Source organism: Trachypithecus francoisi, unplaced genomic scaffold (assembly GCF_009764315.1).
Source record: "Trachypithecus francoisi isolate TF-2019V2 unplaced genomic scaffold, Tfra_2.0 Lachesis_group21, whole genome shotgun sequence".
In the NCBI taxonomy this organism is placed as follows: Eukaryota; Metazoa; Chordata; class Mammalia; order Primates; family Cercopithecidae; genus Trachypithecus; species Trachypithecus francoisi.
This window is the reverse complement of record NW_022681467.1, coordinates 50195535-50209857: the sequence shown is the minus strand read 5'-3', so window position 1 is coordinate 50209857 and position 14323 is coordinate 50195535. Positions and strand designations below refer to the sequence as shown.

Sequence of the window (14323 nt, the reverse complement as noted above, 5' to 3'; positions counted from 1 at the left end):
TTTCTAGAGCAGGTGATGAGCTCCCAAGCTTCACCAAAGGAGGCTGTGTTTTCACCAAGTACCACAAAGCACCAAGGCTGAAGCTGAAATGGCACTTTTCCAATACCCTTACCAAAAATAACTTGAGCTTTGGCCCCACTGCCTGCTGCTCTCAGTGTGAGTGTCACAGAAACATATGCAGCCTTTCCTCTGGAAAGGTGAGACGGTGCTCATGAAAATGACTTGGCTATCACCAACAAGAGAGGTGATTTGTTCTACAGCCAGCATGCCCCTCTACCGGTCCTCAGCCAGTGAAAGAAGAATGACTTGGAAGATGACATCAAACCAGGTAGGAGAGCCTGGGAACAGTTCTGCTTCAGTTCCTCAATGCTTCATTCCTTCCTTTCTGCATTCAACAAATACATATTGGGTATCTGCTATGAGCAAAGATTGTCCACAATAAACTTTGGCACACACAAACATGCGCGCGCATGCGCGCGCACACACACACACACACACACGGACACATGGATAAAAAAGGTTTCAGTCCCCATGGAGCTTATGTCTCAGTAAGAGAGAGAAAAATAAACAAGTAAATAAACAATGTAAATAGCTATAGATGGTGCTGAAAAGGAGTCAGCAGTGTACTTTGTAAGGAGTAACAAAGAATTCTACTTCAGATAAGAGAGGGCCAGGGAAGACTTCGCTGAGGAGGTGATATATAAGTTAAGATAGGCAAGATAAGAAGAAGCTATGGAAAATGTCAGGGGAAGTGCATCCCAGCTAGAGAGAAGGGCACGCTTGAAGGGTTCAGGCCAGCTTGCAGGAAAAAGGTTGGTGAGTTCAAGGGGCTGTGGGAAGAACAGTAGGGCTTAAGCTCAGAGAAGGAGGGAGTGCTGGGAAATGTAGTCCTAGAGCCAGGTAGGAAGGGGCAATGCAATTCTGGTCTTTGCAGGCCACCGCAAGGAGATTGCATTTTATTTAAAAGAATGAAATCATGAAGTGGCATCTGATTTATATTTTTTAAAATATTAGCCTGTCTGATGAATAGAAATGAATTAGAAGGGACTGGACTGGAAATGGTGATATCATATAAAAACCTACATCTAAAAGTCATTACCTGAATATCTTTAGAAAAAGACAAATAGAACTGCTGATAAGAATGTGAATTTATATCAATTGATATAACTGTTTTGGAGCACAAGTAATATTTATTTTTAAAAAACTAAAAACTTTAATAATTGCCTATCCTTGGTCTTCAACAATACCATTTCCGGACGTGTATCCACATGTATCCAAAGGCACAAATATTTAATTCTAAGAATGTCCACTGCAATGCTGTTTGTGATAAACAAGTGGGAAAGTTTTGTTTGGTCTAAGTTTCGCCTTGGAGTTGATGCCCTGTAGGTAGCAGGCGAATGAATAAAATTTTGCTCTTTCTGTGATGGCGATTTTGTAAATCCATTAGAAATCTACCTGCTAGAAGGTCCATCCGCAATTCTTTTTTTTTTTTTTTAGACAGAGTTTTGCTCTTGTTGCCCAGGCTGGAGTGCAATGGGGCAATCTGGGCTCACCACAACCTACCTCCGCCTCCTAGGTTCAAGCGATTCTCCTGCCTCAGCCTCCCGAATAGCTGGGATTACAGGCATGCACCACCAGGCCCAGCTAATTTTGTATTATTAATAGAGACGGGGTTTCTCCATGTTAGTCAGGCTGGTCTTGAACTCCCGACCTCAGGTGATCTGCCTGCCTCAGCCTCCCAAAGTGCTGGGATTACAGGCATGAGCCACCATGTCCGGCCCCATCTGCAATTCTTTTGTCAGTCTGGTTACTCTTTTACCTCCTCCACCTCCCAGATTCCAGTGCCCCAGACGGATGCTGAGTTATGTTTGCACTTCTGGGTGGTCCTCTTGGTGGCATCTATTCTACGATAACCTCTAGTTGTTCCCTCTGTATGTTTAACCAGTCAGAGGAGAATCTCACTCATTGTCGCCCTTGTACATGGACAGTCAGCTCACTCCTAAGGCAGCCGTGGCTCTTTGCTCTGCCATAGTCAGGGCAACTAGCCAACCCACAGCCTCCACCTTTAGACTCCTAGCGGATGGGTCTGGCACTTGTCCCTGTGTCCTCAGCACATGAGGGGATGCACATCTGACCTTCTGAGTGATTCTCTTGAAAACGGCTCCATTCCTTTAAGGTAAAGGGCAAGCTCCCCTGTCTGTCCCTGTGGGAGAGAGAAGACCAGCTCTCTGCCAGGAAATCTTCCCTCTTTAATCTCTTTACCCACAGTGTCTTATTTAGGCTGGAGGTGCATGATCAGCTTATGCAGACAAAACAGTTTTAAACTACTATTTTTGGCAATTTCTGCACAGATGGTCCAGCACCTTGCTTTAAAAACATGTAGAGCATTTTCTAAATGTTTTTGCCCCCTGGGCCTTTAAGGCTTCTACTAAAATGAAATCAACAGGAAGAGTCACATTTACCATTCTGTTACGAATCCAAATCATGGCCATTAAAATGAGTGGAAAAAGTTTCACTTACTTGTTCACTCAGCGGATATTATTTGAGCTACAAGTTGAGCCAGGCATGCTAGGTGCCTAGGTGTCAATAGAGTAGAGAGGAGACCAGACTCTCCGCCCTCATGGAGCTGGCTGTCCACTGGGAGTGAGAGATATTATAAAAATAGTCTGGTAAGTGTAAAATTATACACGAAGGAAAATTACAGTATATCGTGCAAGGGCAGAACAAGAAGACAGGACCTGATCCCTTTGGAAGGTGAGGGATGGAGCAGTTAGGGAGCTGAGCTGAGAAGGAAGAGGTGCTGTTATCTGAGCAAAGGTAGAGAGGGTGATGGGTTGCCATAAACAATGGAATAGCATAGGGTAGAGCAAGGTCAGGATGGCTGGAACTGGGAGAATAGCAAGATCCCTATGTTATAAATTATCTATGCAGTATGATCCCATTTTTAAATAATGTACTTTTTATGTCCAAAACCATCTGAATATCTCCACATTAAATATTAGCAGCAGTTACTAATTATTGGTAGAAGTAGTGGAAATTTTCATTTTCTACTGTGTGATTTTTTTTTTTTTAATAAATTCCAAGTGTAATTGTTAAAAACCAGAATGACTGTTTCTGCACAAGTGGGTCTCACATCTTAAGTTTTATGACTAAGGACACACAAAAAAACATATGCCTCTAGTGAACTTGATAGGGATAACCATAAAGATTCTTCTGATCATTAAAACTCTTCCAGATATTTTCTGAGTTTCCTTTCTGGTGAGAAGAGCCCTCCTCTCTGTAGGTCACTGCAAAATGGATCCAAAAAAAATCTAGGCCAACACACAAGAAAAAGACCAGAGAGCAGTAACTAGATAACACAGGTATTTGGTATTTCTAAGACCCTTTTTCAAAATGAAGCGTGCATCTAATGTTTGTTGCAGGAAGATTAGAAGTCAATATTCCAGAGGACTCCTCAGGGCTGTTCTCCTGGTTCACCGAATGACTTTCGGCAAGCCATTAATTTCTCCCTGCTTCATAACCTGATCTGGAAAACAGAGATAAATGGGACTATCCTTATTGGTACAGTCTGTTGAGGTCCCTGGATAAAATGTGTGAAGAGGGCAAAGTCTTATGTTCAAAGTGCTCTGCCAATGTTAATTAATCCTCACAGCACCCTCAAGCCCTGTAATATTATCCACATTTCACAGCTCAGGGACCTGATACAGAAAGACTAAATGACTTGTCCAAAGACAGAAGAAGACTGCTTCAGTTTGGGGATTAGCATTCAGCAACATTGCTATCTCCATAATAAGCATTTTAACTTCACTTATAAAATACCATTCAATTATGTTTGGAATGTTTTCATTTTGAAAACATAGTTTCTATGTCGATGAATTATAGGCAGGTAAAAAGCCAGACACATTTACAAGGTAATGTGACAGACCCATTTGCAATTTTAGGGACTCTTTTCTTAGAGCAGTGACTATAATTAGCTAAACATGTCAATTCCACTCTTATCTCATTGGCCAGAACTTAGTCACGTGACCTCACCTTCAGCGAGGTGGAAAAATGTGGGCTTTATGCAATGCAGCCATGTTTGGGAGTCTATTGCAAAGGAAGAAAGACTGCTGTGTGGGGAATGGATGTGAGAGAACCCAAGAAGATGTAGTGACCAGTTAGGAAGCTACTGAGGGACAACAGCAGCCCTAACCAAAATGCCCTGATCTTAGCAGGCCTCAAAACAAATTCACAATCCTCCCAACATGATTCCCCTCCAGTATTGCCAGTTATATCACTTAGTATGTTTTTAGCTAAAATAGCATAAAGCTCAGACGCCAGAATCTCAGATCAAAGGCATTTATTGCCGCCGCCTTTTATAAAATCTAAGATGCCATCAATTTTAACATACACCTCCATTTGATGCACTAGTAAGAAAAAAATACCACTAACTTACCTTTTCATATCAATGAGCAATTACATGTTTTGAACAAGCTTCATTGAGATATAATTGACATACAACAATCTGCACATACATAAAGTGTAAAATTTTGTAAGTTTTGGTCTCTATATATACCTGTGAAATCATCACCATAATCAAGATGATGAACATATCCCTCACTTTCCAAAGTTTTCTCATGCCCCTTTTTAATCTCTTTCTCCATCTCACCAGATTCCAGTCCCTAAGCAATCACCAATCTGCTTTCTGTCACTATAAATCATTTTTGCATATTTTTAGATTGTTATGGAAATATAATTATACTATGTATTCTGTTTTATCTGGCTCCTTTTTTTTTTTTTTTTTTTTTTTTGAGATGGAGTCTCGCTCTGTCACCCAAGCTGGAGTGCAGTGGCCAGATCTCAGCTCACTGCAAGCTCCGCCTCCCGGGTTCACGCCATTCTCCTGCCTCAGCCTCCCGAGTAGCTGGGACTACAGGCGCCCGCCACCTCGCCCGGCTAGTTTTTTGTATTTTTTTTTTTAGTAGAGACGGGGTTTCACCGTGTTCGCCAGGATGGTCTCGATCTCCTGACCTTGTGATCCGCCCGCCTCGGCCTCCCAAAGTGCTGGGATTACAGGCTTGAGCCACCGCGCCCGGCCTATCTGGCTCCTTTCAATCAGCATTATTTTGAGATGCATCCATATTGTAAGTGTACCAAACAGCTCATTTTTGTTATTGTTGTTGGGTAGTATTCTGTTTTACAAATATACCACAATTTGTTCATCCTTTTACCTACTAATGACCTTTTAGCTTGTTTCTAATTTTAGGCTATTGTAAATAAAGCTGCTGTGAGCATTCATGTACTAGTGTTTGTACAGATGCAAGCTTTCTCTTCTCATGGGCAAATACCACCAAGTGGAATGACTGCATCATATGGTAGTTGGTGCCTTTCAAGGCACTTGTCCATTATTTTGAGATGCATCCAGGACATCTCAATGACAAAATTAAATGAATCAGTAGCAGAAAGATATGTGGAAAATCCTCAAGCCAAATAGTATACTTTTAGTAGTTTATGTGTCAAAGAAGAATTCAAAATAAAAAATACACTTTATGTATGTGCAGATTGTTGTATCTCAATTATACCTCAGTGAAGCTTGTTCAAAAAGTATAATTGCTCATTGATATGAAAAGGTAAGTTGTAGTGGTATTTTTTTCTTACTAGTGCATAAAATGGAGGCACATCTTCAAATTGCGTTTAGAACCAATGTATTGGCATAAATTGGTTGTAAATATTATCTTCTTATCTTTTTATATCTGTAGAATGATGGCAGCTGTCTCATTCTTGATATTGATAATTTGGTTCTTCTCTCTTTTTGCCCTGCGCTACCTGCCTAGAGGTTTATCAATTTTATCTTCTCCAAGAACCATCTCTTGGTTTCACAGATTTACTCTATTGATTTTCTTTTTCGTATTTTGGTGATTTTCACTCATTTTTTTCCTTTCTTCTGCTTGCTTTTTGTGTAATTTGCTCTTTTTTGTAGCTACTTAGCATAGAAGCTGAAGTCATTGGAGACTTTTCTTCTCTGCTAATACTGGCACATAGTGCTAAAAAATTTCCACTAATTACTGCTTTAGTGGTATCTGACAAATTTTAATATATTGCATTTCCATATATTAAGTTCAAAATATTTTCTATTTTTTAGTTTGAATTCTTCTTTGACCTATAAGTTACTAAAAGTATATTATTTGGTTTGAGGATTTTCCACATACCTTTCTGTTATAGATTCACTTAATTTCATCATTGTCAAAGAAGATATTTTGTATATGTGCGTTCCTTGTTGAGACTTTCTTATGATCCAGAATATGATCATTCTGATAAGTATTATGTATGGGTTTGAAAGAAATGTGTATTCTCCTGTAATTGGGGGCAGGGTTCTATAAATATCAGTTAGGTCAAGTTGATATTTTCTGTCTACTTGTTCTGTCAATTACTGATAGAGGCCTGTTGAACTTGCTGATTATAAGTGTGCAATTGTCTATTTCTTCCTGTTATTTTTTTCCTTCATGCGTCTTGAAGTGCTGTCATGAGGTGCATAAACATTTAGAATTATATGTCCTCTTGATGGTCTTCTTAATTACTATTTCTGCTAATAGTCTCTGCTCTGAAACCTTTGTTCAATATTAACATAGTCACCTCATCTTCCTTTAACTAGGGTTAGCCTGTATATCCTTGTTGATATTTTTTTCATGTATTTGTATATTTTCATTTTAAATGGTTTTGTGGTTGATTTTTGTAGGTATCATATAGTTAGGGCTTCCATTTTTATACTGTCTGACAATCTCTTTCCTTCAAGATACTTAGACCACTATAATTTAAAGTAATTATTGATATGTTTAACTGTAAGTCTTGCTATTTGTGTTCTACTCATTCCATCTATTCTTCTTTCTCCCTTTCCCTTTGTCTTCCTTTTGGAACATTAATTTTTTATTATTCATTTTTATTTCCTTAGTTGGTTTATCGGCAATAAATATTTGTTTTGTCATCTTGGAGTTTGCATCTCTTCTTTTAGCTGAAAATACATATGTCCCCAGAAGCCTTCTAACACATACCCCTTACCTACTTTGTAGCCTCACGACTACAACAGAAGATGGAGAAATAACTGTTTTGCTGTGTTTAGCCTCTACAATGAAAAAAAAGATTAATGACATTGAGAACATTAAAGGAAATTGCATTTTCTTCATGACACCTTAAAGACATTAAGAATGATTTTTAGGTAGCCAGTCAATGATGTCAGCCTCATCTAAATTCATGACTACTACTAGTTTCTATCCACCTCTGTAATCCAGAAAACCTAGGAGGCATCTCATATACTTGCCTATTTTTCAATCATCACAAAATCTATCATCAACTCTTGTTTACTTTTATTCCTCAAATACTCTTTAGACACTTCCAATTCTACATATTTCTACTTCACTAGACCGTGATATTACCATCTCTTAGCTGGACTAACAATTTACTTAGTCTTTGCTAATATGACATATCGTCAGTTCATTCTCCATGGTGCTGCCAGTGATCTTTTCAAACAATAACCCTAGTTACTTCCCCACACTGTTTAAAACATATCAGTGCCTCAGACATATATTCATGGCATGGAACACAAGACTTCTCCCTGGTCCTTCTAGGACATCTCTCTCTTCTCAACTCTCCTCTTTCATTTCTCCATGTAACCTTTCCATAATTCCTCATAGTCAACATTGCTCTTTATCACAATAAGACTGTGATAGCCATGTAGTTGCCTTTAGGAGAATCTTTGGTGACATCCTCCAGCTGCCATATCTTTGGATCCACTGCTTTTGTTCACATCAGTCAACACTTTCACTAGACTGCTCTCAGCCTAAGATAGAGTATGGCACGATTACCAAAATCACCTATTTCTGCTCAATTCAGACCTCTCTAATGAACAACTTTGACTTAGGGACTTCCTTTGGCCTGAGACGTTCTCGGCTCGCTGTTGAGGTCTGAAGCTCTTCCTACCCAATCCTTCCTTCCCTCTCTCCCTTCACAGATCAGATTAGTGTCTTGGTCTAAACCCTTTCCCAGTCCACTCCTACTTGCTCCCTGCAATGGTTAATTTTATGTGTCAACTTGACTGGGCCTCAAGGTGCCCAGATATTTGCTTGAACATCATTTTGAGTGTGTCTGTGATTGCATTAGTTCATTTTCACGCTGCTGATAAAGACATACCCAAAACTGGGAACCAAAAAAAGGTTTAATTGGACTTTCCAGTTCCGCATGGCTGAGGAGGCCTCAGAATCACGGCAGGAGGTGAAAGACACTTCTTACATGGTGGCAGCAAGAGAAAAATTAGGAAGAGGCAAAACAGCCGAAACCCCTGATAAATCCGTCAGATCTCATGAGACTTACTCACTCTCACAAGAATAGCATGGGAATGACCAGCCCCCATGATTCAATTACCTCCCCCTGGGTGCTTCCCAAAACATGTGGGAATTCTGGGAGATATAATTCAAGTTCAGATTTGGGTGGGGACACAACCAAACCATACCAATGATGACGTCTCTGAACGAGATTAACACTTGAGTGGTGTTGATTGCTCTCCTTATTATGGGTGGGCCTCATCCAGTCAGTGGAAGGCCTGACTGGAACACAAAGGTTGAGTGAGAGGGAACTTCTGCCTGCCTGCTGAGCTGGGACATTGTTTTTGTTTGTTTGTTTGTCTGCTTGTTTTTTCCTGCCTTCAGACTCTTCCTGGTTTGCAAACCTGCTGGAGCTACACTGTCAGCTCTCCTGGGTCTCCAGTTTGCCAACTGCAGTGCTTGAGACTTGTCATTGTCTTTAAACATATGAGCCAATTCCTTACTGTAAATATAAAACATATAAGTATATATCCTATTGGTTTTTTTCTCCGGGGAATCCCAGTTAATACATCCCCTGCCTTCACAGGTGTTTTCTCAAAATAGGTCCCTCACATGTTGAGTCTCATCTTGGCTTTTCCTCCTCAGAAGACCCAAACTGGTGGCAGGACATTGTAATATGCTATTCCCTATACATCCAAAACTCTTTCCACTCTTTCTCCTCAAACCCCTATTTGCCTTTCACATCCCAACCCTATTATCTTTTCTTTATGGATGATCTTTCCAACCCCCTGACAAGATCAACATTTTCAACTCAATGCTGCTGTATCATTACGCACCTCTTTATAGCCCTGAACACAGATGTGATTCTTTATTGATTTAGGTGACTTTATAATGAATGATTTTCTTTCTCATTAAACTCTACATCATGTTTCTTACTGTTTGTTTATTGTTTTCTGTTGTGTTTTTAACTTACCACTATGCCCCTATGTCCTGAGTTCCTGGCATACAAGGGGCTCAATAAATATTTAGTGAGTCAATAAATATTATTTTGCACATGGGTTTTTTTTTTTCCGTTTTAGAATAAATTCTAGGATATGGAATTTGGGATCAAAAGGCCAGAAAAAAACCCTTGTTTAATGTTTTCTTCATGCCACAATCTTTCATCCTTGGTTTTTATTTTCTAATTTTTTAAACAAAATTTACATACAATAAAATATAAAACAATTACATCTGCAATGGACAAGTTGTGACAAGCATACACCTATGTAGCCAACACCTCAACCAGTATGTAGAACCTTTCCATGAACTCAAACATTGTCCCCATGCCCATTTCTAGTCATCTCCCTCTCACCCCAGGAGCAAACTGCTGTTTTAATTTCTACTACTACCGACCGTCCATCCTAGAACTTCACAAAACTGAAATCAATGAAACACAGTATAAATGAACAGTAGTTACTCTTTTTTTGGCTTCTTTTTATCAGCATAATGTTTTTGAGAATCGTCTATGTTATTATGTATATCAATTATCTAATTCCTTCTGATTATTATATAGTGTTCCATTGTATGCAGACATCATAATTGTTTATACACTCTCCCATTGATTGCATTTGATTGTTTCCAGTTTTTAGCCATTGAGAATAAAACTGCTGTGAACATTTTTATGCAAGTCTTTGTATGAATGTGCTTTCATTTCTTTTGAGTAAATTCCTAGGGAAAGAATTACTGGGTCATAAGGTTTATGTTTAACTTGCACGAAACTGTCAAACAGCTTTTCAAAGTGGTTAGCAATTACAAGAGGTCCATTTACGCATATCCTCACTAGCATTTGGTATTTTCAGTCATTTAAAATTTTATCCAGTCTAATAACAGTAAAATATACCTCATACTGGTTTTAATATTTATTTCTGTGATGCTTAAGGATATCAGGCACATTTTTATATGCTTATCATGTAACTGCTCAATGAGTTATCCTTGCTACTGCTCAGATACAACCAATTTATCAGGACGGGGGAATTGCAATAGAGAAAAAGTGTAGCTCAGGCAGAGCCAGCTGAATGGGAGACTGGAGTTTTATTACTCAAATCAGTCCCCCTGAAAATTTGGAGACTGGGATTTTTTTTAAGGATAATTTGGTGGGTAGGGTACTAGGGAGTGGGGAGTGCTGATTGTTGGGTTGGAGATGAAATTTTAGGGGAAGTAGGTTCTTCTTGCTGTCTTCTGTGCCTGGATGGGATCACAGAACTGGCTGAGCCAGATTACCAGTCTGGGAGGTGCCAGTTGGTACATCATAATGCAGGGCCTGAAAAAAATATCCCAAGTACCAATTTTCGGTTTTACAATAGTGATGTTATCCCTAGGAGAAATTGAGAAGGTTTGAAATCTTGTGACCTGTAGCTGCATGACTCCTAAACCATAATTTCTAATCTTGTGACTAATGTGTTAGTCTTAAAGACAGTCTAGTCCCCAGGCAAGAAGGTTTTTTTGGGGGGAAGAGCGGTTATCATCTTTGTTTCAAAGTTAAACTATAGACTAAGCTCCTCCCAAAGTTGGTTTGGCTTACGCTCAGGAATAAACAAGGGTAACTTGGAGATTGGAAACAAGGTCAGATCTCTTTCACTGTTATAATTTTCTCACTGCTACAATTTTTGCAAAGGCAGTTTCAGTCAGACATTCTTTTTTTTTTTTTTTTTTTGAGACGGAGTCTCGCTCTGTCTCCTGGGCTGGAGTGCAGTGGCCGGATCTCAGCTCACTGCAAGCTCCGCCTCCCAGGCTTATGCCATTCTCCTGCCTCAGCCTCCCGAGTAGCTGGGACTACAGGCGCCCGCCACCTCGCCCGGCAAAGTTTTTTATATTTTTTTTAGTAGAGACGGGGTTTCACCGGGTTAGCCAGGATGGTCTCGATCTCCTGACCTTGTGATCCGCACGTCTCGGCCTCCCAAAGTGCTGGGATTACAGGCTTGAGCCACCGCGCCCGGCCTAGTCAGACATTCTTAAACCACAATCTCGTCATGAAGACACAGACCACCTTGAACTGCAGAATGTTTCACAAAGTTTGCACTCAATAGTTGTGCTTAGTGCATGATATTATTACAATTTTCTGATTTTGGATGGTAGCTGTTGTCCTAGCTACCTTAGAGGCTGAGGGAAGAGAACTGCTTGAACCTGGGAAGTCAAGTCTGCCGTGAGCTATGATCACAAAACTGCACCCAGCTTGGGCAACAGAGTGAGACCCTGTCTCAAAAAATACAAAAGAAGACCTCAGAATTAACAAATACCAACGTTTTGTCATTTTTCTCATATTATTTTTGATTTAAATAAAATGTTACAAATAAAGTTAAAATTACCCCATATTTCTCCTCAGTCCATTTCCTTCCTTCTCAAGTAGAAACTCTGATGATGACTTCCTGTGTATCTTTTCAATCTAATATACAAATAAAAATAAATATGGCGAATTATTTCTGTATTTAAAAAATCATATATTTCTCTACCTATTTGACTACAAACTACCTTTTCCCTCGCCTCATTCTGTAGAGACCTGCACTGGTTGAATACAGGGAGATCTAGTTCATTAAGCTGCTGAATCATAGTTCATTGTATGACAATAACACATTTTATTTCTGCTTTCTCCATTGATAGATGTTTAAATTACTTCCATTTTATCCCTATTACAAGCAATAGGCCTTAAATTGTTATGCTTAAAATGTGGAATAAGATCATCACTGCAATAATATCTTTCTAAAAAATACCTAAAACCACTGACAGTCATTGACACTCAGTATCAGAATTCTTAAAAATATAGGTGTTCATGGGCTTTTCTAGATGAAATCAAATACTCAATAGACCTTCTAAGACACTAGTGCAATAAAAAGTCTATTTTGCACAAACTCTACAGGGAGAATAAAAACTAAACTAATATATTTTAAATATTTCTTTGATTTCCCCTGTAAGCTTCATATTTTAACTCTCACATCTGTCTATTTAAATAACTGCAAACATGTAACTATGACTGAGAGAAACAAGAATATGTAGGACATTGCATTAGTATTTTGGTGGTTTGAAAGGTAACATTGGGCCTTCCTTTTGGAGTGCCCCAACAAGATCATATTCCGTTGGCAGACAGAATAAAGTCCACACTCCTCTCATGACCTACAAAGGCACAAATGCCTGGGTCCTCATCCACCTTCCACCTTCCTGACGTCATATCCTCCCTCTTGCCCCTGGTATTACCTTCCTTTCCATTCCTGAAATATACCAAACTCACTCCCGCTTCAGCATCTTAACACGAGCTTGTTTCCCTCTTTTGCATACTCTTCCTGTAGGTTTTCACATGGCTGCCTCCTTCCTTGCATCTAGGTCTGAGCTTGCATCATCTCTGAGAAGCATTTCTTGACCTCTGAATCCAAATTAGCACCCTCCCTCCAACCAAGTCACTCACCTTCACAAAACTGTTTTATTTTTTTCAAAACACTTATTTCGAAAAACTGAAATTATCTTGTTTAATGATACGTTAACATGTCTCTTGTCTGTTCTCCACCTCCCCATCAGAGTGTGAGCAGGGACTTTTCCAACTTGTGCATCAAAGAGCCTCAGTTCCTAGGACAACTCCTGGCATTGCTGAATGGATGGATGGATAGATGGATGGATCAATGAGTGGAATTAAAGCAACACAGACAGTTCTTGCAGTCTGTTATTTTATATTCTATGTGCCTTGAGATATTGAATGAACAACAGAAACTTAAAATAATATCTATATCATTATCATCTCACTTTTCTTTTTTTTTTGAGATGGAGTTTCACTCTTGTCATCCAGGCTGGAATGTAATGGCATGATCTCAGCTCACTGCAACCTCCACCTCCCGGGTTCAAGCAATTCTCCTGCCTCAGCCTCCTGAAAAGCTGGAATTACAGGTGCTCACGACCACATTTGGCTAATTTTTGTATTTTTAGCAAAGACAGGGTTTCCCCATGTTGGCCAGGCTGGTCTCAAACTCCTGACCTCAGGTGATCCACCTGCCTTGACCTCCCCAAGTGCTGGGATTACAGGAGTGAGCCACCATGCCCGGTTATCATCTCACTTCTATCTTCCTCCAGCATAAGCCATTTGTAAATAAAGATTCACCCTCACTGCATTGCTTTACACTTATGTAGAGTTAAATGCCAGTGTTAGTGTTCAAGATAGATCTATTTCCATAGAGGCATTGTATACTAGATGAAGAAATAAATCCAAACAAATAAGCAAAAACAACCAGCAGCTATGGTTTTGGGAATCAAACATTTTGTTGGAATTCCTGCGCTACCACTTCCTGTGTCTCTGAATCAGTGGTTCTACTGGGGGCAATTTTGCCACTCAGGAGACAGTGGTCGGGAGATATTGTGGTTGTCGTTACTGTGGAGGGAGGGGAGCTACTGGCATCTAGTGGATACAGGCCAGTGATAAAAGAAAAACTTCAGCCAAATTAAAGTTTAATGGAGGGATGAAGATTCGCAAATTGGACAGCCTCCCAAGCTAGAGTTTTCTCAGAGACTACAGTATAGTCACGTGGTGGAAGATTTATGGACAGAAAAGGAAAGTGATGGGCAGAAAATGCAAGTGAGGTAGCCAATCCAGAAACGAGTGGATGGGTTATAGGTTGGCATTTTTGCCTTATTTGAACAGGGTTCGAACAGTTGGCTACATTTGATTGGCCAAAACTCAGTGACTGGCACAAGCGTAGGCTATGGTCTGTTTATATCTGCACTTGTTATAGTTCACGATGTACAGAAAGCCCTGTAGGCAGAACTTAAAATATGTAAGGAGGCAGCTTTAGGCTAAACTTGATTTAACACCAGAGATGCTACTAAACATCCGGTAATGTGCAGGGCCGTCCCAGCAAAGAATTATCTGGCACCAAATGTCAGTAGTGCTGGGGTTGGGAAATCCTGCTCTAAACAAATTACTACTTTCTCATCTGTAAAAGATGAACAAGTATTGTTAGTCATGTAAGATTAATGTGAAGATTAGTAAAAATATGCTTAAGGCACCAAGAGCT

The 14323-nt window shown here is 39.7% G+C and overlaps 1 long non-coding RNA gene across 1 annotated transcript in view; it reads right to left on the bottom strand.

The window, feature by feature from the left end:
* Window positions 1-11638: 11638 nt before the first annotated feature.
* LOC117068951 overlaps window positions 11639-14323 on the bottom strand; it is a 152562-nt gene continuing 149877 nt past the window's right edge. The window contains exon 3 of the long non-coding RNA XR_004431322.1: window positions 11639-11715. This is a non-coding gene — a long non-coding RNA (uncharacterized LOC117068951). The remainder of the gene's footprint in view (window positions 11716-14323) is intronic.